Source organism: Streptopelia decaocto, assembly GCF_964273445.1.
Source record: "Streptopelia decaocto genome assembly, chromosome: Z".
NCBI classification, from domain to species: Eukaryota; Metazoa; Chordata; class Aves; order Columbiformes; family Columbidae; genus Streptopelia; species Streptopelia decaocto.
The window spans coordinates 59,092,320-59,117,289 of NC_138657.1; the positions used below are offsets into that span (position 1 = coordinate 59,092,320).

At 39.8% G+C, this 24,970-nt stretch overlaps 1 protein-coding gene across 6 annotated transcripts in view; it reads right to left on the reverse strand.

Moving 5' to 3' along the window:
* GHR (growth hormone receptor) overlaps positions 1–24,970 on the reverse strand; it is a 124,283-nt gene that overhangs the window by 42,802 nt on the left and 56,511 nt on the right. The window lies entirely within an intron of this gene.

Below are 24,970 nucleotides of genomic sequence, written 5' to 3' on the forward strand. Positions count from 1 at the left end.
AGTGATAGAGTGGCTTTGGTGGGCACCTGGTGTCCAGGCATGGTCAACCCATCAGAAGGTAACAGAAAACAAACCCAGTTTCCTCATCTTCCCCTTGTATATCATGTGTTCCCGTCCTCTATCCATCCCAGCGGCCCTCCACCAGCCTGCCTCCAGCTTGTCAACAGTATCTGCAAGTATTCATAAAGCTCTCCAGATTGCAGAGTCCTGCAAGAACACACTGACTTAACAACAGTAAACTAAATATTATGAATAAATTTTATGGATCCTTCACGATTCAATAGAGAAAATGCTTGCTAGCAAAGTAGTAGATCTGGTCAGTAATTACAGCAGAGTATAGGGCAGTTTCTGCAGCCATGTGCTACAATAAGGTTAAAGAATAAAGCTTATTTAGGAATAAAAATATTAGGTAGAAAATGTCCTGAGGAGTCTGGTAACTCTGAAAGGAAATAACTGAAAGCACATTTTGTGTAACTACAGGTTACAGATTTTCAGTTGCAATTCCTTTCTGTTAGAATATTCCACTTATAGCAAAGCCACATATTTCTGTGAACTGAGATGATTTTGATGCGCTTCTGAAAAATATTTCAGAAAAATAAAGCTGCATTAATCACCTTCTTTACTTAGGAATTGGAAACAGTTCTTGTGACTGTCAGTTTGTTTGAACTTCTGTCTAGAGAGAAGCTCTCCAAATTATCCAACCTCTCACAGGGAAACAAAAATTGACAAGAACTCCTCTGGCATAGCAAGGAGTATAACCCTCTCAACGAGGTTTTATGGATTTGTCAGGCCACAGTTGAGCTATCCTTGCCCTCGTGAAGCCTGTCTCCTCTCTCTTCATTATGCAGAGAAACAATGGGGAAAGCAGACACCATGTGGTAGCAGTTACGATATTCCCAAATGAGAATAAAAATGATGTATTTCTAACAATGCTTGCCATTGCAAGTAGCAAGGCTGCCAACCTCGTTCCCACATGCCTAACACCACGAACTGTGTTAGTGACTCTGGGGAACTGCAAGGCGAGGTTTCCTGGAAGCATCCCTCCTCCACAGAGCACTTCAGGATGGCAATCGGACAGAAGAGCCACATCAGAGCCGCTTGATGCCACTTATGACACCAGAGATGCCACTCTGCTCCCTTGGGCATGCCATTGTGGGTCAAGTGCCCACCAAGGGCTCTGCACTCCAGTGTTCATCCATGAGACATAAGATTGATCCTACTTCTCCAGCTATACTTAAAAATACATTTTAATAGATTTTTCTAATAATAAAACTAAACTATTTTGGATTAGGCCACAAAGGCTGGTAAAAAAAATGCACCGAAAACATCGGAATTTGTAAATAACAGTCTGTCCGGTATGTAAAGGATTGTAGTCATAGTGTTGAGTGAGAATTACAGAAACTTTGCGATGTAACTCCAAATATTTATTGATGGTACTATTCTAAAATAATAATAAAAGCCACCAAAACAAAAAAGAAAAAAACCCAAACCTTTTCAGATTTAGCATGATGATTTATTTGAAATCAAAGGGCTACATATGCTGAGACTGGTACATTTAAGTGTCCAACAACGATTCCAAACTTAGAGTTAAACATATACTATTACTGTATTTTTAACATCATTAGAATTAATAAATACAGTAACAGTATAGTAGCAGCACTGCTAAAAGAGGTTACAGAAAAATACTTTCATTCTGTCTGGCTCTATGTTCTTTGTAGGAGCCAGTTTTACTGTCTGTCTTGGTACAGCCATTAATACCTTTGCAGCTGGTCTGTCTCTTTTACACAACAATGTGACACCAAGAGAGGGAAAAAAAAAAAAGAAAATGTGGTCATTACACTGCTAAAATGCTTCTGGATCTGGGGACAGGAGGAAAAATCTGTAGATGTTTTAAATGTATTTTTGGAGATAAATTATGGAGGTGTCTCTTCTAACTCCTGTGCAGTTCTGGCATACCTAAATAGCAGATGAAGATTGCTGCTGAAGATAAGCAGAGGTCACAGGCTTGATTTGCAGTGTTATCTAAAAAATCCATAACAGCTGTCCCCTTTCCCTCCCTATCTTTACAAAACAACTGTTGAACTGTTCTAACAAGTTCCTGCTTCAGCTTCACATATTCCTTTCCTATCTGGCACAGTACCTGCTGCTATGATTTCCAAATGTCCTCTTGACACACGCTTAGTGCACATACTGCTGCATCTGCTACTAATTAGGGAGGGATATTTAGCCTGGTTTGAGAATGAGGCTCTTCATCAGGGAAAGGAAACCTGCAAGTTAAAAACACCTTTTCATTCAATTTCTGTCACTTTTTATACAAACCAAAACAGAAATAAAAGAACCTGTGAAGCTTCTCCAGAAGGCCAGCATATCTGTATCTGTGCAAACAGATCCAGATTCCTCCCCAAGATGCCAGAAAGTGATTTCTTTTCTTTCCTTTGAACTCCCAGTCAGACTGACATTTTTCCACATACCTGCCCATGACAGACCTTTTCTATCCACAGTTGTTAAAACTCTGTCTAGGCTTGCACAGACTGAACAACAAATTCATACTGCCTAATCCGGCCAAAATTACAGTATGTCACTGTGGAACAGAAACAGCAGATGAAATTATCAGCACATCAGCAAACACACACAATGGATGAGAAAGCCCTTCTAACCTAAATTGATTGAAAAGGCTTTGCAAACATTTTGGTGCAAAGGAACAGGATATTTAGTGCCAATAAAGGTGTTGTGCTAAATTAAAGTACAATCTTGTAATGTTAAATCAGTAAATACAGTGCTGTTAATGCCACAACAACATTCCCCTAAAGGGTAGGTACTTCAACGTATAGACTCTGTCATATTCGGCAAGTTTGTATCCTGACTTGCATAATGGATTTCAGTATCCACAAGCGGTCATCTACGTAAGAGTCAGCAAAGCTAAGATTCACTTAATTCGATTTTAGACATCCATGACGTACATAATGCAGTCAGCAGCCTTTACAAGCAGTGGAGAGAAATAGGTGCAATTCATATAACATTTTATGGACGTCTACTTCAGGACAAACAATCATGGTTGAAGCATGCCCGTCATCCTTGTGTTACAGTAAATCTATCTTCTAAAGCACCTCTAGCTACACGTGCCTAAAACTTCCCCAGCAATGTTAGATAAGGAAGATTTACTTTCAAAATCCAGGTGATGTGAGTGCCTCAGTGACAATTTTTTATCACAGACACCAGATGGGCCAACTGAAGGAAATGCTCTGCGGGATCTGCAATTAGGGAAGAGCTGGTGGGGAATGTGGAGATCTACAGCAGCCTCAGCTGTGGAGACCACGAGAGTTTCAGAACTGGTGAAGGCAGCAGAAGGTAAATTCTGGTTCGGCATAAAGATTGTTGTTCTTTTTTTTTCCCCAAAGTGAGGGTGGTCAAGGACAGTAACAGGTTTGCTAGGGAGTTTGTGGAGCTGGAGACATCCAAAACTTGACAAGGCCCAGAGCAACCTGATCTAACTTTAAAATCAGCCCTGCTTTCAGCAGATGGCTGGACTAGAGACCTGAAGAGTTTTCTGCTGATTTAAATTATTGCGTGCCGGAATGATTCCACGACTCAATAGCGACCATGCAGAATAGTTGCCTAACTGCTAACTAAGCATGCTGTGGTTCTTCAGTTTAATGATACGGGGCTCAGAGATTCAATTTTGGATGAAAACAGTAATACTTGGAGATGTGGTGAGAACTTATGTGGCTTTTCAGAAGCAAGGCTTCCTCACAGAAAATAACTTCTGATATATTCCATGACCCAAGATAATTTCTTCCCTACTGCTGCAAATGAACACAAAATTGGTAAAAGCGAAAAAAAAATGAAAAAAAAAAAAAAGATAACATAATCTTTAAGACTCTGCCCCTCTTGATAAGCCAGCATGATGCGGCTTTCCTGATTTATAGCATTCTGTATAGCTTCCCTGAGTTTATTTTCCCTCGTATTGGTATTCTTACCCTTCCCCTTTTTACTTCATCTCTCTTTTATGCATATGTAGTCTATCGCAGCTATAGTCTGTTGTACAGTTCATTCTCGACTTGAACTGCAATACTACAAAGAGAGATTAAGAGATTAAAATATTCAGGTGAATATGCAAAACTTATAGTTAACACACACATATACACACTTGCTGCTTCTATTTCCATCTAGTGGTCAAATGATGTTCAATTTTTCTTAATCTTCTTCTACGCACTAGTCTGCTTTTTGTCTTATCCCAAAGAGTTTTAACACAGCTCACGAAAGAGTTAGAAAAAGAACATTTGTAGAACAATAAATGAAATTGCAGATTCATTGCAGGTTGTTCACCACAATAACATTTGGAAACAGGCTTCTAGGGCATCTGGCAGCAAGATTAGGAAAATGATAGTTGCAAATCTCTTAACCCACCAAGAGTGTTTCCAACAGTATACCTTACTGTCTCCTTAGAACGTCTTACTATCCCCTCACAAAAGAAAACAAATCTGAAAAACATTATCTTAAATACTTGTGCCTCTGTCAGAAAATATTGTGCCACTCATTACGAAGGAATGCACGGAAGCAAACATCTCCAATTTCCATGACAATACTGCACGTAGACTTCAGCTGTGTCTACTCGTAAGATCATGTCAAGGCAACATGAGCCTGATTAACTTAAGCCATGATTTGTTTTCAGAGTGCAATATGTCCACTTTTTAGAGACTCATCTTTATAAAGATCCTTAATCATTCTCCAAAGCATAAAGAAAACTGTCCAGCTTATGACTGCAGAAAGAAAGGTCAAATCACACATTCAGCATGGTGAGAAACTTGCTATTTCCTAAATTTGAACAGAGCTTGTTTGCTTCTTTCTGGAGGCCACCTAACTCAAAGCATCAATACGTTTGATGTCTTGCAATCCAAATTTCAAAAACATAGGAATAGGTTCCTGTGCTGACTGTAGTACATATAGAGCTCTATATATGAGCTCTGGCTGGTCATCAACTAAAAATATTGCCTGTCTTGTTGTCGTGTTGTTTTATATTAAGAATATGTAGTTGATACAAACCCCCCTTTTTCCATCAGGAAAGAAAAAGCCTAAAACAGTTTTGCTGGAACTTGCTTTGCATTCACATGCAGACAAAAGCAGTATTAGACTTCTTCATTTATTCCTCCTTTTTCCAGAAAGTTTCATAGTCAGTTCACCTTTTAAAATTGCTCTAGTCTTCCAGTATTTTGTTTGCATTTCCATGTTTTGCCCAGTGAGCACTCAGAGCCATGGATTTGGTGGAACTGGCATCCTTCAGCATAGCTTACCATTTTCTAGTGTTATCTTCCCTGTACCACTTAACAATTTCTTTAGCCTCCTGTACGCCAAGAGCTCCAGCCCTCCATCCACTGGATACTGGTCTGTTGTTATGTCTTCTGCTGGAAGGTCCCACACCATAAGAAAACTGGATACAACAAACAGTGTGGAACAGAGAGGGATGATCTCCCTTGACCTGCTTGCAATGCTCTGCTGTGCGCCTATCTCACCCATCATCATCCACTTATTTTCTTTTTCTGTTTTCTCCTCTCTCAAGTGGCACTGAACAAGAAGCTCCCTGGTGTGAGTATCTGCAGAGAGGACATTTTAATGTATTCACCATTGTTAAACAGCATGATCCATACCATAACACTTTTTTCTTTGTACATTTTGCACTTTTTTTTTTTCAGGTTTCAGACATCCTTCATATCATTCCATAAACACACCTCTCTGTTTCAGAAAAGCCAAAGTATTCTCATAAATTATAGATGGTAAATAAGTGAAACTGTCAGGATGCTACTTGCCAGGAAATTTTGATCTCAGTGGACTAAGAGCTAATAAAATCTGAAAAGTGACACCAGCATTACAAAGTCTCCATACTTCATGCTTTCAGTGAGGGGAATAGTATCTGAAGTTAAGGAAAACATAAAAATGAACACAAGAGAAATTTTCTTCCATGCCTCCCAAAACCACCAGATTTGACTTGTGTACACAAGGATCTATTTATCTTCCCTTCTAGACTGAAAGGTTAAAAAAAAGGTTGTACACAGCATTACTGGATCATAATCTATCGGTATAGTGCATACTTTTAAAACATCACCTTTATTACTAACATAATAGAAAAATGCAAAACCCAGTGAAATGAGAAACCTGGCTCCCCATCAGGATTTTACTTTCTTTCTTTGCCAAGCCATCACATTCTCAATCATCACATTCCACTTCAGATTTCTGAAAAATCACTGTTTTTCTGTATCTCTGTTTCCTTCAGCAGTTAAATTAAAATAATACTCATGGAACATGTTGTGATTCTATATTCAATCTCTGTTAAATGTTTTGATACTCTCAAACACAAGGTCCTCTATGAGAAGCATACCTTGTGGTCATTTTTTATCTAGATACATGGTTCTGCTACCAAGTCTGCACTCTATAAGCCACCAAGAGCTTCCTAATGATAATTTATCATAACATGTTATACCACTACTAATAATAAACTATTTTGCTTATTTTAAATAAAACTGTAACACTAGGATAGGCTAGGGATTTTTTTTTTTTTAAATTATATTGCATCTTGCCTTGGACAGATGACCAGGTCATAATCCTTGCTCATCTGTGGCTGGCAAGATTGCTTTAAATTAATGGGCACTGCAAACAATTGTGTGAAAGCAGCTCACCCCGTTAAAACAACATGGTGATTCAAACCCCACAAATCCATTGTTTTTTTCATTCACCAAATGTGCTAAGGTTTCATTGATAACTATTTATCCCACATTACGGTTAGCTGTACAACTCTGTCTTTAACATAAATGAAGGAACTGGAACAGAAGACTGCACTTAAGACAGAGTATTAAACAAAGACTGAATATTGACTTCAACGATCAAATATTTTCCACATAATTCAAAAGGCAGAGAGAGTATTCAGATTTCACAAGTGACAGCAGGTATGATAAAATTCACTGTGTTCTGTATTATTTTAGTGGATAAACTGTTCAACTGCTTATTTTTGAGAGGAAAGAAAAAGAACACCACAAAACACAACCCTTAACTGCCAGTTCTCTAAAAATACAAAATACACTAAAAACTAACAACATTAGACAGCCATGCCTAAAGTATTTTACATCTAAAGTTTTTCCCTTAGAAAAGTTATTTTCAGTTCTCCGGCTACATCAGACGGCACCACCTCGCTGCCAAGAGCCTGTGTTCTTGGACATGGCTGCAGTTCCCGAGGAGGGATGAAGATTCCTCAGCTGTAGAACCTGGCTGCAGAAGGAACTACCAGAACAGATGCTGAGTGCTGCCCATCCTTGTTCTGAAATGTTCTGAAGTTTTTCTTCTGACACTTTTTTTCCTCTCCTTTTTTTTTTTTTTTTACTCTACCTGGAATGGCCCTCATTAAATACCAAAGGCAGAAAAGGAGCCAAGGACTCCCTTAAGCTGACTAGAGACTTCACTATTTCCAGTATTTTCTGTGGAAATAGCACAAATACCAGAATGCAGGAGGACGCACCAACACAGGAGCTGCCCTGATTCTGCACTACATTCTGATTACTCCTACTCAATAACTGAACTTTTACTGGGACATAAGGTTTTTCTAGCAGGAGGTCATCAGAAGAAGGAAATGTCCCTGAAAAAGTAAGACTTTTGAGACCCTTACTCTTTTATTGCTTGCTTCTAGAAATTGGCTGTGTAATATTTATGTCAACTAACTGTATTTTTGGCCACGTTACTCCAGAAACCCTGTATTGTATGCAGTAACTAGTACAGAACGGACTGGACCTACTGGACCTAGCCAGAATTGCTTTAGCTATTCTGCACACACTGGGGGACAGTGTGAAATCAGCGACACCAGCAGTCTTCTTCCCTCTGGGGTATGGTTCCTCTGCACTGCCATCAGACAGGACCTGCGCCCAGCATCCCAGCTGTGTCTGTGACAGCACACAGGAGACACATTCATTGTTGCAGCTGTTGGTCCTTCACTTCAGGACGTTGATTTTAGGGGCATCTGAGGAATAAAAGCTTGGGGAAGGCCACACAGAGGAGGACCTCCACAGAATCTGTCTCGGACCTTTGCCCATCCTTGTTGTCCTCTGCATTTTTCCAGCTCTGTTGCATGTTTTTGGGGTGGGGACGAGTAGAGCTGCCATGAGCAGTGAGCTGACCTTCTCAGGGGACAGCCTACCACAACAGCAAAATCCCAGCTCTGACTCAAAATGTTTGGAGCCTGTGAATTTACGTGCCACGCTAGGGTTATGTTTTGCTTAAAAAGTATCGTTCTACATTTATCTAGACTGATTTTCATGTGCTGATTTATTACCCAGACACTCGCCTTGTAAGGACTTTCTGCAGCCCTTCAGCTGGCCCTTTACAGTTTAGTGGAGCATTGGCAAACTTCTTGTTTTGCAAGCCTCAGCATTTGCCTCCTTTTCAGAGATGTTTATGAACATGCAGAACAGGTCCTGGCACAGAGGCCCAGAAAAGCCACCCCCCCTCTCTGACTCCCACTCCTAGCTCGTTCTGTATGTGCACACTAACGATGACTCAAGATGAAAAAAAAAAATAATCCGATCACACTTGAAAACTGAATTTTAAATAGTTTCCTGAGCAGTTGTACTCTCACATGTGGCTTTGCTGGTTTGGCATGTGCTTGTTTCATGGAAGCGTCCATCCAGAGACAGGAGCATCACTCTGTATCTGGCCTAAGAAATGTCATTGTTCATGCTTTATAAACTTTTGAAATACTTTATTCACTGATTCTGCACGCAATGTGAAATTAAGCTGGAGATATCAAGAAACAGCAGAAAGAGGTGAGAAACTGATTCAGCAGGAGGACTGATAACCTGTTCGGCGAAATGGTTGCGATCTACCCCTGCCTGGGGAGCATATATTTTAAACTTCCCATACTATTTCATTTTTGAGGATGGAAGAAGGATTTCAGTTTCCACAGCTTTCAAAACAGACCATTGAAGTACATAGAAGAATAATAATAATAAAACAAAACAAGAACAACAACAAAGGAAAAAAACCTAGCCCCTTCTAGTACCCCAACACCAAACTGAGATGCCCAATATATATATTTCTGTCTCCTTTAGAGGAATTTAATTTGCTGTATTTTGCTGTGTTTTATGATCAACAAACTATTTTAAGCATCTAAATTGCCACATGATTCACACTGATGATAAAAGCCAGAACACATTTGAACTTCGCACACATCCATCTCCTCTTGTTTTTAGTGCTTTAGAACTGCCCTAATGTATTTACACAGGTTAGGCACCTTAAAAAGCTGGGACACAGGAAACCTTTGGGCTAAGCTCATGTCACAGCTCAACACGATTAAAGTTCACAGTAATAGATAAGAAAAAAATTCAGAACAAGCTACAACAAAAAAAAATTCAAAACAACTGTTTGGCAAACCCTTCAAATAGCAGAATTTTGTTGCTGAAAACACGATTAAGTGAAATTTTCTCAGTTATTTTAAAAATGCTTTTATTACAAATTTTTCTTTGTATTTCAAAATATAAGTTGGGCAAAAGGATTAAATATGACATCTAAAGTATATTATTATGTATCACATTTCATGCTTTAAAGTAATCAATGCTCCTAAGAATTCATCTTCTTCAGTAAAGGTATTTTACAAAGTGAAAGAAAAATGCAGTCAAATAGAAGCTCCCACTGTGCCCACAGTTCTACAGTCACAACTATTATATGACAAATATCTGAATACTTCTATGCAATTTCAAGGAATTGAAACCAGTGATTTATCTACTTAGAAATTTACAAAAAATGCTTTAAGTGGCCCATGTAGCACACACAAAATATTAAGGTACCAAAAATACAGATAACAGTTAGAGAGGCTACCTTGAGGATGGAAAAGCAACTGAAATCTGCAATACTGATATTTCACTAAGATACTTTCTAGGATCATTAAAATCTTTCATACGTTGAAGCATCTTCTGCCTGCATTTAAGCAATTTGGTTAACTAATTCTCAAAATTCTTTAAAACCATTCAAAAGGAGTACAACTTTCATTAAAAATGTTTTATATTGACGTGCTTTTAATAGTGTCTTTTTTTCATTAGTAAATTACTCAAACCAGGAAAGTGAGGTAATGCACAACAGACAGTTACATAAGGAGATGTTTAATTTGCTACTTTCACTTTCATTATTGTTAGTTGTTACTTTCACAATGATAGGTAAAGGATTTTAGCTGGGTCTAAAATGTCCTAGTTTAAATTAAAACTGTAACTTAAGGAACTACAAGGACACAAACAGTATGATAATCAGACGTCTATCACTTCTCAAAACCCCACTACTCATCTGCAGTCATCTTATCTTCCTTGAAAATCCAAGTCTACGTTAGTACATACATCATAATCAGGCTGATAATACATACATTCTCCATCTTTTTAGACTAGTATAACCCTCTCAAAACAGAAAAGGGAGTACTGCAGGGGAACAACCTGATAAAAGACAGAAATCCACACAGTTTAGGGATCACTAAGGTCCATGCTTGTGTGACACCTGTGGCCTGTCTTTTATTTTGGAAAGGACCTGCTGGTGCTAAAGGTGCTCACGCACACCACAGAAGTGCCAGCATGGAGCAAGTGTTTGCTTGCTGTCCTAAACGGTGTTATAACGGACATTTATATGAATCCAGTCAGTATTTGGGTACACAGAAGGAATTGGCAGGTGAGACTGTTTTGAAGGCAGGGAGGAAGCCAAGCACTGTACTCCAGTGCTGGTGTTTCTTTCGTCTCACTTAACGGTGCCAAATTCACAGTCCAAAGCAAATAAGCAGCTCAGCCAGTGACAATGCAGCCTTTTCCACAACATTTCATCAATATGTCTTAATGTGCTTTGCACAGATCCTCTCTGAAAGGACAATGGTGCCCTTAAAGTCCTTGCTCTGCTGACACAAAATAGCGAAACAATTACACCCTTGACTCTAGTAATTTTCTGAAGTGGCTTGCTAGCAAGCAGCTTGGCTTCAACAGCATCTAAAGACTTAGAGAAACTAACCAGCTTAAAAAGAAGTCAAGTCTAACCTGTCAAAGAGCGTATCTAGAACTGATAGAAGCACCTGCTTCTAAAAGCACCTTCAACAAGCACCTGCTGGTCAGCAGAAACCATGAACCAACAGGACCCCCTTCTCCTGTCCCAGTAGAGACGTCTTGGTCACCACCTGCCACCATGGGCGTCTGCGTCACATTACAGCCTCTCCCGACTTTAGTCACCTGAACTGAGATTTTCTAAATCACAGATATGTCTCGTGACAGAAGTATTTTAGAAAGCTTCACACAAGACAGTAAGGCCTTTTCTGAATAGTAGAAAGGGGGAAAATAGGCTCACAGCTCAAAACAAAATACTTTCTTCTTTGAAAAGCTCCAACACCTCCATTTTTATGTTCGGATCACATCATTCTGTTGGGAGAAGGGCTGCAGGGTCACATGAGCAACAACTAAAGAAAGAAAAGTGAGAATTTCTCATATGCTCTGAGCACATAAATGAATGGAAGCAGTGCCAAGGGGCACTCTGGGTATCTCAGCTACTCGAGCAGCCACACAAACAAAGTGTTCCAGGTCCTGCTGACAGCAGCAAAATCTTTAACACCAAAAGCCACCTTTCTTATCTGACCTTGACCATGCTACACCAGGGAAGAAACATACACACACACTATGTGCATATGTTGACACACAGATTGAAGAGTGTGTCTGAACACAAGCTCCATTCAGACATAAAAGTGTGGGTGGCCATTTCGGATTCTCCCATGGCAACAGTTAGTTATGGGCTCACATAAGCACAAGTCCTTGTCTGTTGGAAGAAAAGCACAGTTTCTGCAAGTATGCGGATTTATGCAGAAAACAAGTATGTGCTGGAGGAAAATTCAGCATTTTGTCTGCTTGCTGGTGCTGTCCCCTACCTCCTGACAAACACACAGTCACCTCAGCAGAGAGGGCAGAATGCCAGCTTTGTGAGCGCTGGAGGAAGAAATGTGTTTTCCTATCATTTTGCTGTGCACAATAAATGCAATGCTGTTGACAGAGGACATTTCACAGCCTCAGCAATTTCATCACCATAATATCTGAGCAACTCAAACCGATTAAGGAGTTTATCCTCAAAGTGCCTCCTCACTTTACAGCTGGAGAGCCAGGACACAAATATTTATCAATTTGCCAAGGACACAGAGGAATCTCTCTGGCACAGCCATACGCGGAAAGCTCGTTTCAGACCAATGTTGTTATTACAGAACTTTTGCTCCTCCTGGAGTCACAGGGATTTTGCCTACTTTAGGACAAATAAGTGGCTTTGGGAGCTCACCCATCCCTGTCAACACGCCTGAGCCTCATCTGAAGGGCTCATGTTATTGCCACCCCTTTGCCTTTCTGCTGAGATCCATGATGGATACTGCTGGTAGTGACAACTCAGGTAATCAGGGCATGCTTCCTCCGGGAAACAATAAAAAAGTGAAAATGGTAATTTCACACCAATTGTGTGGGAGCCACCTACTAATAAAAACCAAATCAAAGGAGGCTTAAATAGTAAACCAAATCTCACTCATATCTTAGCAATGAAGTAAATGCTTGAGATACCAGCACAGCTGGAGCCTTCCTGACACGTCCCATACCTTGGGCTGCAAGGATTTCAGTACACCAGCTTTGCTCGTCCTAGGGATGTGACCATCCTGTAGCCATCGCAAATACAGAGTTGAGAACCATTTTTATTCGTTATCTATGACCTAAGCCTTGCCCTGATTTAAAGCAAAGAGGATTTCTTCTTATGCGTTTTTCGAAAATTCACAAGCCTTTCTAACACACTGCATTTAAAAGCTGTGGAATATTACACTAACAATCAGGAAATGCTGTGGAACTTGCCCAACAGCACAGAAGTCAGGGCAGCTTACCTCTAGGTGAAGGAGAGATATGACGGCTTCAGGGCTTTCTAAAAGTAATTTATTAGAAGATTATGGCAGCTTTTCATAAACTGCAGTTGAATGCATGATGGGATTACCAGAGGCAAGTAGAAGAACAGAGACCATTTAGGAGTCCTATCAATATAAGCCCTTTTTAAAAAAAAAAAAAAAAAAATTGGTCCCCACTTCACTTCTTAAAGGGGGTTAAAAGCCACATGCTGAGTCTAATATTCTATTTATTTTAGAGACTCTGGGAAAAATAATGCTGTTTCTAGCCAGTGCATATATACAGGTATCTTGGGATTACTGGAGATTTAATTGTATTTCACACATCTTTGCAAGCTGCTGAGATGTAAAATCCATGGAAGTGCAAAGCATTGTCATGGTCATAACACGTTTCTGAAGAGATTTCAAGGGGATATAATGAAATTAAACAGGAAGACTTTAAAAGCTGACGCTTCTCCAAGCAAGAGGAAAACAGAGCCTCATTCTCTTAGGAAAAAATGCACTTTTGACTTAACAAATGGGACAAAAAAACATGTTGAATTCCAGCAGCAACAAGATCTTATCACTGAAAAAGAACATTTAACAGTAATTTACAACCAAGCCTTCTGTTATGAAGTTGGACAACACAGACCAAACCCTGTCCCTGATAGATGCAATCCGTGCAGTTTTTCCTGTAACTAGAACTGCTACTCAAGTCTATTAGCTAGATAAACTGGTGTAGCAGAATATCAAGCCTGCCGTACTGGGGTGATAAGATAACATGTCAGACTGGGAGCTCTGCAAGGAGAACATAGTTATTTTTGAGATGGTCAGCACTTCTGGAAAGAGGCCCTCACCTCCTGCGGAACACCAACTGGAAGCTGTCACTCACTTATCTCAACAAAACATTCACAAGATTGCAATACATAAAAATGTGCCAGATTCTGTAACGCATGTTCCTTCTGGTAAAAAACAAATGTTTATTGACTTGTGAAGGGAAGAAAAGGCAACCAAGAGAAAAACCTACTTCAAACAATGAATGGTGTTCATGGTCTGAGGAAAGCAGACAATAGCAGTTAGGATATTTTTGGCAGCCCCATCAAATTCCACTGGTTTTGCCTTTGCTATCTCTCTTAACATGAAGACTCAGCTGGGAGAGCTCTGCAATATTATTGCAAGTATTTTTGTAGACAAGGATGGAACTCTACTTAACTGGCTTGGCCAGGAATGCGAGGTTAGAAAGTCTCAGCTGTGACAATTGGATACTCTGAAGAGCTCTCAGTGCTTCCTTTCAGGAGCGAAGTCTTCCCTTCCACCTCTGCAAAGCATGGCACAAGCCAGCCAGGACTTTGATTTAGTTCTGAAAGGCCCTCTTGTGTGTTGAAAGGCATGTGCCAAGAGTAACAAGGGATACCTTGGGTTTTTCTGATTAACTTGTACAGCTTCCTATTGTGCAGATGCTACTGAGTCAGAAAGGAAAGATAATAAGTTATTGATCTCACATCCATTTCATTACATGTGTAGTTGCCCTAGATGCAAGTGCTTTTCCTGTGAGATGGCTAGATAGATTTTCACAGCACGAAGATCTGAGCTCTGGAATCAAGTGGAGGCATCCTTGGGCAACAAGGAAATTTCCTCAGCTGAGGGAGTTACATTCAAAGCTAACTAGTCCTCAAGACCAGATGTTCCCTACAAATCCACTGAAGAATACACTGCAGAATGAAACAGTTCACTAAAAAATAAATGCTTTTTATATACACACACCAGCATTTCCCCACATTGCTCACCAATGTTTTATACCTCCTTTTTAATAAACCACTCAAAAATTCTTTGTCCTATGAAATAAGTTAATTAAGCTGTGTAGAATAATCAGATCAATGACTTATACTTCCAAACTTGGATGACTGCCAAATATCAACACATAGCCTATGACAGAAAACACTTCTGCATTACTCTCCACCTTCAACCATTTCTGCTGTGAAAGACCTCTAAAAAAGACACTAAGAACTTCAAAGTAGACACTAAGCACTTCACAATACATCTGTTTTCCTTGCAAAACCATGAATGACTAGTAATTTCCCATTCCTTTGATAATTACTTTTAACTTCTAGAAAAACACTTCACTGCAAGCAAAGATCAACCCAGCATATTTACAACTGGATTAAAATGGATGTTTGGAATTAAATCCCGTACAACAGTAACTGTAGTTGACATCAGCATTTTCATTGAAGTAATTTTATTGAGTATTAACTATTAACAGCACATAATGAATAGACTATGTTAACATTCACAGGGAAGTGAATGTAGGTAATAACTAACACTTGCCATTTCCTATCCAAAGCTGAATTATTACATTATTCTTTGTTTTGTGCTTTAGTGGTGAAGAGACAGAACAAAAATTCAAAGGGTACAATGACATTATTTTACTCTGTACATGTTGTTGTTTAAGAGTTAATATTTACTAATTGTTAACACAGTTTTTCCTGTTTTACAGTACGCATTTGTGGCAAAAACTAAGCTTCTTTTAAAAGAAACGTGACACACATGGTGTTTGCCAGCCAGCCATGTAACTGTTCTGGTTATTTTGTCTTTACAAAGTAAAAACCACAGGGTTCTAGCACATAGCGATTCAAGAGTAAACTCTTGATCCAAGTGAGTTTTCAAATTTGCTTCTAAATTTTCTTTGTCAGGCCCAAAGCCAAGACTACACATCACTGAGGGAATAATAAACAAACAGAATCCCAGACCAAATACAGAATAAACATATTTCCCTTCAGTGCATTTCCCTGAATATGTTCTGGATAACAGCTAGGGATAGCCCACAAAAGAGAAACTTGTGGGTCTGCTGAATTTTCCCGGCCAGGCCATGCTCCACCACCTCGGCAGCGCCATGCCGGGCGCCCACACACATAGGGCTCCAGTGGCCCCAGTGGCCCAGAGCTCCAATGGCTCCAGTGGCCGCAGTGGCCCAGGGCTCCTCCCACTCCTGTCTGTCCCTTCCCCTCCCTTGACACTGGCAGGACTGTGCTGGTTTCTCTCCTGTCCCACCGCACAGCTTTCCAAGCAGAAAAGTACCTGACTGTTTAATTCCTGCTCGCATGGACTGCAGAAGGGAAATATCCTCAGAAGTTTCTGCTGCGGGGGGTGATTGTTTATTCCCTTGTATCTCCTTTTGATTACTTTTTAATCCACAGAAATCCTTCCATTTTATCCCGTGGCACGTTTTATGGAACCTTGGCTACGTTATATCAAAGGCTCTCTGAAAATCCACGTTCTAGGGACCAAATGACCATTTCTGTGTGCTTGTTGAAATATTTTTTTGAGTCAGCAGCTAAGGGTGACAGACACTAAGTGCCTTTTGAAAGAAACATGACTTATATAGACTCCTAAATATATAATATTTATCAATAGATTTACTAATCTATGCATTTTTCAAGTTTCTTCCAACTTGCCTTGCCCAGAAGACAAGTTTTCTGATGTGCAGTTTCCATGAGTCCTTTATCAAAATTGTTGCCATGTTTGCTACATCCCACTTTGTTGGTTCTAGGGCTGACATAAGCAACAAATTCCCAACTACACTTAATATTTAACAGTTGCATTCTTTGAAACTCCCAGGAAAGTCTCCTTGGCAGCATAAGGAGAATGAAATAGATGAAAAGATCACTAGATGATATACTAACTCTATTAGACTACATTATGGCAATTCTACACCCCTTTCTAAAAGATTTTTAATTACCTATTAAAAATTCCTGTACTTCAGGAAATAAAACCAAATCTTCACTGAGTTATGCAAGAATAATTCAAAATCCCCAGCAGGGTGACAATTTTCTAGAAGTTCTGCAGAAAACTAACCATTGCTGTTACTATTTAGTTTTACAGCATCCTTGTATTGTGGGCAGGAAAATAAAGCAAAACAGAGAAACCTCTGTCTTGTTAAATACCAGGACTACTTCCAGATTTAGAAGCTAGAGTTCATTCCAAGCACCTTTTCAGTGAGAGTGAAGGTCAATAGCCCAGGCCAGGTATTTTCATTCCTCAAGGGGAACCTTGCCAGAGCCTTGCCTTGGAGAGCCACACAATGGCCGAGCTCCCCAGCACTCTCTCATTCCCATTCCCACTTGCATCCTCCTGGGAAGTGGATTATCACCTGGGTACCAGCACTCTGCTACAGGGTGTAACAGGGAAGACTGGGAGGGCAGCCAAGGTTGGAAACAAGTAACTGGTAGACAGAGCCCACTGGACCACAAGTTCTGCTGGACCAAAGCATCCTCCAGATGGTGGCTCCAGGTCCCAAAGTACGCAACTATGCTGCACGTGCTGCTGCAACTCCAAGAATCAGCTGGTTCTGCTGAGGGTGGTGACCAGCACAAGGGTTTTGGAATCACTCTGTGTGATTCAAGGATGGCACCTTGTGAGCTTGTACTCTAAAATGTTTATTTTTTTTTTACTTCTGATCCCCATGAACAGCTGAAAAGAGCACCTATGCATGCCGGAGCATTGCAAACAATGTTCCCACATTTACACTGGTAGGAACCAGGCCTGTTCAATGACGGCTCTCCAATTCCCAGTTGTATTTTTATTCTGTTTTCAATCTGATCCTAACTGTCACTTTTGAAGAGCACAGCACAAAAGAAAAGGCAGATACTGCAGAGAGCCTCTTGGTTTTAAAAATCCCTTGTATTTTAAATCAGACAGTGCAAACTACTGCACAATGATAGGTGTTTCATTATTTAAATTCATGAAAAATGTCACCCTTTCATTTCATTGTATGCTATGAATGTGCAGGAACAATTTTTTTTTTTCTGTATAGATAGGTGGTACTGAAAACAATTTTCTCTGCATGTGCTCCATTGCATGGAATGATTCATTATAACTCATGCGATTTGCTTTTATAATATGGATTAGTGTTTATTTGCTTGAGCTACTTTTCCTTCCCCTGATGCACAGTCAGTTTATTAAGTGAGTTCATTTGGCTAGTGCAGTACAAACTGTTTAAATAATTCACATGAAATATACAACTACATTTAAAGTACCAAAACTGGAGTTAAAGCAAAAATGGTAACCAGGAGTTTTCTCTTGTGTTAGCTCCTTAGATAGTAGTAACAAACTGCAGCACACATTTTTTCATCACGTCCATCATCTGATCTTCTTCATTTCATACACAGACTCAATTGCATGTGTGGGCAAAAGTTTGTATTTCAAACTAGCTTGACAGGTTCTCCTGCAAAAGCAAGCCTCAAGTGGCCACCGTCAGCCAGCAGTTCAGGTGCAGCTCACCCCTGATTGAGGAACAATTCTGGTTCCCAGGAGGACAAGTGTGTGTGTAAGTGTGTGTGTGTGTGTGTGTGTGTGTGTGTGTGTGTGTGTGTGTGTGTGTGTGTGTGTGTGTGTGTGTTAGCAGCTTGGCTGCAGTCTGGAGGTCTGCCTGGGAGAGCAAAGGTGTATATCGGTATTATAAACCCTGAAGCTGGCTGACCTCTCATTCTGACTACACCTGGCACTAACTACAGATATGTGGCTAATTTTTGCAAATGACCTCAAAATCCAGTAGTAAGAGGATGGCAAACTGGGGAGTTTGTGTTCAAAAGAGAAGAAAATACGATGGCAACTGAAGAGCAATGAGGGAAATATACAGGATAGCAAGAATGTTAAAGATAACAAAGATAACTGGATGGGATAACTGTGGCATGAACGTTATTTTGCAGGGTGTCTGACTGAAGCTGATTGTTCATGAAGTGTTTTTGGCAGGCTTGTGTGTGCAGATATCCAAAATCCTGAAAGTCTTCAGTACATGCTGTAGTCACAAATGTGTTTTGGAAAAAAAGGACAAAGGAGGCAAGGCTCTGGCAACTCATGCTAGCATTTGAACCACGGGATCTACTCAGTTACATAAATAAGGATTTCTAGAGGCACAATTTAAGGCTATCATACCTGAAAATTTCACCACAGTATTTGTATTTTCTGTGTTTTCTTAAAAAAAGATAGGCCTGTCTCCATTTCCAGCAACTAATTTCTGCTCTTAGAAATCCCAAATCCCTTCTTGTTAAAATATGATGTATGCTCCCAACACAGAAGTACAAGGTGAAATCTTTTCTTCTCCATGTAAAAGCATAGATACTGTCATACTGTTTCAGACAAGCGACTTATCTAAAATATATACCACTGGCTAGGAAGCAAGAGCAGTAAAAGTAACTCCGAAGTGCACAGACTCAAAATCTTCCCTTGGATTTTTCTGCTAGCCTAAGCTCTGCGTAATCGCAATGGAAAGTGATGATGGAAATACTACCTTGCCCTCTGCCAAAATGAATCTTCCCTCCAGCCAAAATGGCTCAGCTAGACCAAAGGGGTATAAACTTACGCCTCCCTCTGCCAAGCTCTCTGATCCTGGCTCCTGGAATGGCTCTATAGCAATTTCTACTACATAATGGAACATGCTTCTTTCTCAGAGTTACTTAAACCTCTGGAAACAAGGCAACTATTCTAAAAGCTTTGTCTACAGGTAAAAGCTTTATGTCTTTGTTCCAAACAGTTCTGTCCCTGTCCACACAAACCAGGACACACTACACTGATTGCAGTTCTGCATTTTTCAGGTTTTACTGATGACTCCGCTTTGTCTTGCGCTCTGTACTAAAACAGCTGCATATAATTGAGAGAGTAGGTAACACAGAGAAAACCTTAGCAAAGACACCAGTCAGAAGAATAAAATTACCATAATCAGCACATTATTATCAACTATATTATGGCACTACTATTTGCAGGGGAGTTGGACCAAACGACTTTTGAAAGTCCCTTCCAACACCAAACTATTCTATGATTTACCAAGAGGAGGCAAGAGAGTTTGGAGCACAGGCCAAGAAAAGATTTTACCCTTTCTCATTATCTTCTGCGATTTCCTATCAAGATTAGGATTGTCATATATGCAAATATATCTAGTCTTTCTGACTGAAAGAAATGAAAAAAAGTAATTAAAAATAAAAGAATACCCTCCACATAGGAGAAATGGCTTGTCATCACACTAACTGCAATCAATAACATTTGAGTATGTCTAAGTCATGAAACATGTTTTCAGCCAAGACTCCACACAGCTATCGACCTTTTTTTTCTGAATATATCAAGCCAAGCAATGAAGTCCCTGATACCTCCTGACTCCATAAATGATGGCACAAATGTCCATTTCTCAGCAGAGAATATGTTGCAATTCAAAGGCACCTTCCTGCTCAGACTAAGAATTTCTCTGTGCGTCACTAAAGTCAAATCCATGCCTTTAGACAACACCCATCTGCTACTTAACTTCATGGTGACAGCAAGAACCCAGCTGTTATCCTGTCAATCCGGTAGCAAGACCCCTTGCCATGGCTGGCAATAGAAGACCAGGAGGATGTGGCTGGGCAGGTATGATACTAACAGAAGAAAGCATGCAGAATTATGCATGCCCAAGCAGGGCAGCTATAAGGGTGAGGCTCAGTTCAAAATGAAGACACCTATATTTTGCTCTCTTTATGTAAGGTAGGGCAAAATCCAGTTGCCTAAACATCTGTAGCTACCTCAGACTGCCTAGGGTATACTGCCTGCCTTCCAGAATCAGCTTCAAAAGGCGGAGATCTCTTACAGGCCATATGCCCTATACACAAGACTCATGCAGATTTTTTGGCTACCTAGACGATATCCATATGATTCATGCATGGATGAATCTCATCCTTAGGTGTCCAAACTCCTAATAGTCAATGGAGAGCTAGTGAATACAGTCCCTAGAACAAAGAACAGCTGGTGGAGTTCATTTCATTGCCTGAAAACAGATTGCCTGTCCTTAAGCTTTTTATACAACTCTTTAAGCTTCTGGCCATTCCAGAATGATGCAGATGTCCTGCAGGTCCTGTATCATCTCTGCAAGTCCCACGCAGATGTCTTGGATGCTCAGGGGTGTCTATAATGACAAAAAAGCCCTATGCACGGACTACAGAGTCAATCTCCAGCTCTATAATTTTGCTACTCAGTGGACACCTATACTTACAAGGTTTAATTTGTATACATAAGGCACACAAAGCAGCCAGGTACAGTAAGTGAGTAGACACCAACATAACAAAAGGACATCTTGATGGATGTTCAAAATACATTTTATATCTCTCAAAAGTGAAAATAATTAATCCTACTTCTTACATAAAAGTGAGGAAAATTGAGCATTTGAGCATAACAGCTTCATACAATAATTTTAAAAAGTTGTGGTAAAAAAAATACATTTCTAAAATCAGATTAAATGAAAAGAACAATAAGTTCAGGCTCGTAGCTTTAAAAAATTATCACTGTACAAAACCAGTTCACTCAAAAACATTTTTAAAGTGCTATCATTAAATATGGATGCCTCTCTAAACCTGCTTCAGAGGATGAATTAGCATAGCTGTAATAGTCAGGAACAAACTTTGATCTAGTATCAAAAATGATAAAAGACATTTCTCACTTCTTTTCACTGAGAAGAAATTAGCTTTGGAACTGCTTGAGCTTATGTATTGTTTTATTAACTGAGACTAATTCCCAGTTTATTACTCTATGTCCTTATATGACCTTGTTGTAGAGAAGGAACAAGCAGACAGAAGCTATTTTGCTTCCTGAATATTTTGCAACCTGTGTCTGGAGCAACTCACCTCAACCACTTCTGATGTAATCAGGTATAGTAAAACAAAGTACGTAGGTGTATGCTAGATGTGTATTTGAAACACCACAGTTACATTACTGTAAATACCTCAAACTCAAGTTGTGAATACGTACATGAATATAAGCTCTTATTTTTTCTTGAACCATGATTTTTATTGCACTGAAGTAGGTGATCTACTCAGGAAGTAGTACTCTTTCTTGTTCATGTATCTAAATAACTAAATTAAACTAAATTTTCAAAATCACACAGCTCACTATCTTCAAAGCAACCAAAACTCCTAAGAGCCTAAGTTCTGTTGACTGGACAAAAATGTCTTCATTAGCTGTGAAAATGGGCCCTATGTCTTCCAATCCCTAAGGTACAAACCCCAATTATGTATGGCAATTACACACCTATTAGAAATTATCTTCCCATTATTGTGGTGTCTACACTTTCTTTCTACCATTGCCTATGTTCTGCCTGTACCATCATGTGGTACCTCGAGAGCATGGACAGTATGCGGGTCAGTGTCCAGCTGGCAGGAGGCTGCAAGTCCCAGACCTGCTCAGCTCTGAGTTACATGTGAATACCTTGGGCACCAGACACACTTAGTCACATTTAGTGTCCCCATCTCAGAGATGGCGGGTACCTCTGTCACTTCACACTAGCCACAGCCTCATTCAAGGAGCTGGCAAGCCAAGCTCTTTCAAAAAGAAGAGCACAAAAACTAGCTAACCTTACAGCAGAACTTGACATCGGCCTGGAGACAGCAAATGGGTGACTGTATGTCCAATATCTGGTCTCAAGTGCTGTGCAGTTCCCTGAGTGGCTGCTGGCCCCACACCCTCTCCTGCCAGAAGGAAACACGTATGGGATTTCACTGTGTGCCAAGGGTGGGTCTGGACCCACTGCATGGAGCCACCTCAAAGCACAGGCACTTGAAAGGCTGAACAAAAGCTTTATTTACTTTCAAGATATAAAAGCATGCAGCTCTTCCGTGTACAAGTCAATATTACACTGCCTCAGCAATGTGCTTTGGTGCAAGATTAGCATGTATGTGTAATTTCTTAATGTGTTGCCATAAAAAATGCAATTATTGAAGTGGATTTTGTTAGGGAACTGTGACACCACAGATCCAGTCCCTCAGGCAACATGTCAGATATGGTACAGGTATGGAGCACATCTAATTAAGTTTATAGGAAGGCTTTAGCAAGACTGTGCTAGGCAGAGCTCTGTCAGATTGTCAGGATTCATCACTTCATAATGACTTGGGAGAAAGTCTGGATGCCCACAAGAACTTTTGCAGGTACAGGCACATTCACATTGGGGGAAAAAAAAGAACAAACCAGCTAATGAACAGATTTGATCTGATAGTCTGTCTTAAATCATGCAAGGATTGCAAATGGATGTTCTCTCACGCTGTTATCTCAAATGTTCTTGTTTGACTTATTCTTCCTTGTCTGACTTTCTCAGCTCAGCATTTCCCTTACTCAAAATAAACATGCTACAGCCTCAGCAGCAGCTTAGTGGTTAGAAATGTATCCTCAGGACAACAAAGCTCTGTTACTTTCACACACACAATTCTGTAATACTTCAGCAAATTAGGACATACATATGTAACCCTGTGTCTTGGATTTAAGCACAGGAACACAATTAAAACATTGATTTTTTGAGTCTTAAGGTAAGCTAATGGAAGTTACTATTTCATCAGTACAGACAAGGTCACCAGACAAGAGGTGATGCTGTGGTTAAGTTTCACTGGTAACACAGTTTGTTACCAGACTTAGGACATCTGGACCACACCTCATCTGCCAAGCATCAAAAAATCCTCATGTGCTCTCAGACCTCAAGAGAGAAATAAATTGGTCCAGTAGACTGCAGCTGGGCAGGGATTATTTTGGTCTATTGAATGAATGTACTGTAAAATAAAAACACTGGGGGGGGAAGGATCAAGTCAGGACACATTCATTTTTGTTCTACTGACCATTCTGTAAGAGGCAATGAATAGATGCTGGTACATGTATCATATTTCACTGTGAAATATTGATTTTCCACATTTCAGCAGAACTGAGGAAGAATTTTCAAATTTTGTTTCAGTTCATAGGTCTAACTAAAGAGGCTGGTACACAACGGGGGGAAAAAATGAGTATATAGCTTTATTCTACAAATGTCTATCAGAAAATTTCTCTTCTTTTAATGAAATCAGATAACAGAGAAGGATTTGAAACACAATAAATAAAGGCCTCAAGCTGTTTCAGCCCAATTTTAATATGAAAATAAACATGTCACTGCTCCACACTTCCTTACACACTTGTTAAATAAGGACACTCGCCATCCATGGGACATGTAAGTAGCAGAATGAAAGTACTGCTGCAAGTAGAAAATGGGAGTAGGGATCAAAAGTGAAAACTTGATTCATTCATTGTCTTCAATGTCAGATACACTAGGAACTCAAACCAAATTTGGTAAATGTTAAAGAAAATACTTTAAGTCGCAAGGGAGGAGAGTCTTACAGACGAACTGGTGACTGATAGCACAGAGGACAAATGTCTGAGCCACACACATAGAAGTAAATAAACAGAAACTTGTGTTTTCCCTATCCAAACCCTTTTTTTAATAAATCAAATCAGCAAACTGCTCTTTATGAATTTCTTTGCTAACGCTGATTTTGGCTGGGTGGTCAGGAGGGGCACCTGCTCTAAGGAACCACCCTACTGCTCTGCAGCTCTGGGAGAAGCACTGACACACGTCTAAAATTGATAATTACGGAAAGCTGCTAGTGCTCTCTCCAAAGGCCAAAACAAAACAGAACAGACCAGATTGAGTTGTATTTGTTTACAGAAGATCATAACCAGCGTAAGCAGATCAGTCTGGCACAATGTAAAATTCCCACTGGAGGCAACGGGAATTTTTTGTTCTAAATGGGTAAAAGACCAGTCCCAGAGGACAAGATAGAGTCAGGGCAAACCTCCAAGTGATACAGAAATGGTTTTAATTCATTGCTGCGTGCAAGAAGAAAAAGCATCAGAAAAGCTCAGCTGGAGTGACTACTTGCGAGCCTGGCATTTAATTCAGAAGTTTGAAAAATTGAGGCAAATAGGGATGGAAAGGAGAACAACTGTGGACTTAAAGAAAAAACAAAACAGTTTGTATAAATATTTAACCCCATACAATTATTTAATAGCTTCACTGCTCAAGCAAAGACAATCCAGACATCTAACACCAATACTGGATTCAGGCTGTTTACACACTACACACCTAATGCTGCCTATGAAATTCACCTTCAGTCTGCAGTGCGTCTCAATCTCACACATCTTCTTGACAAGAATTATTTATGTGCTTTTTACATTATGTACCCAGGTTACTGCCATCAAGAAACTTACACAGCCCTGACAAATATAATAGAAAATACTCTTTATATGAAGCTATATACATATATGTATATATATATG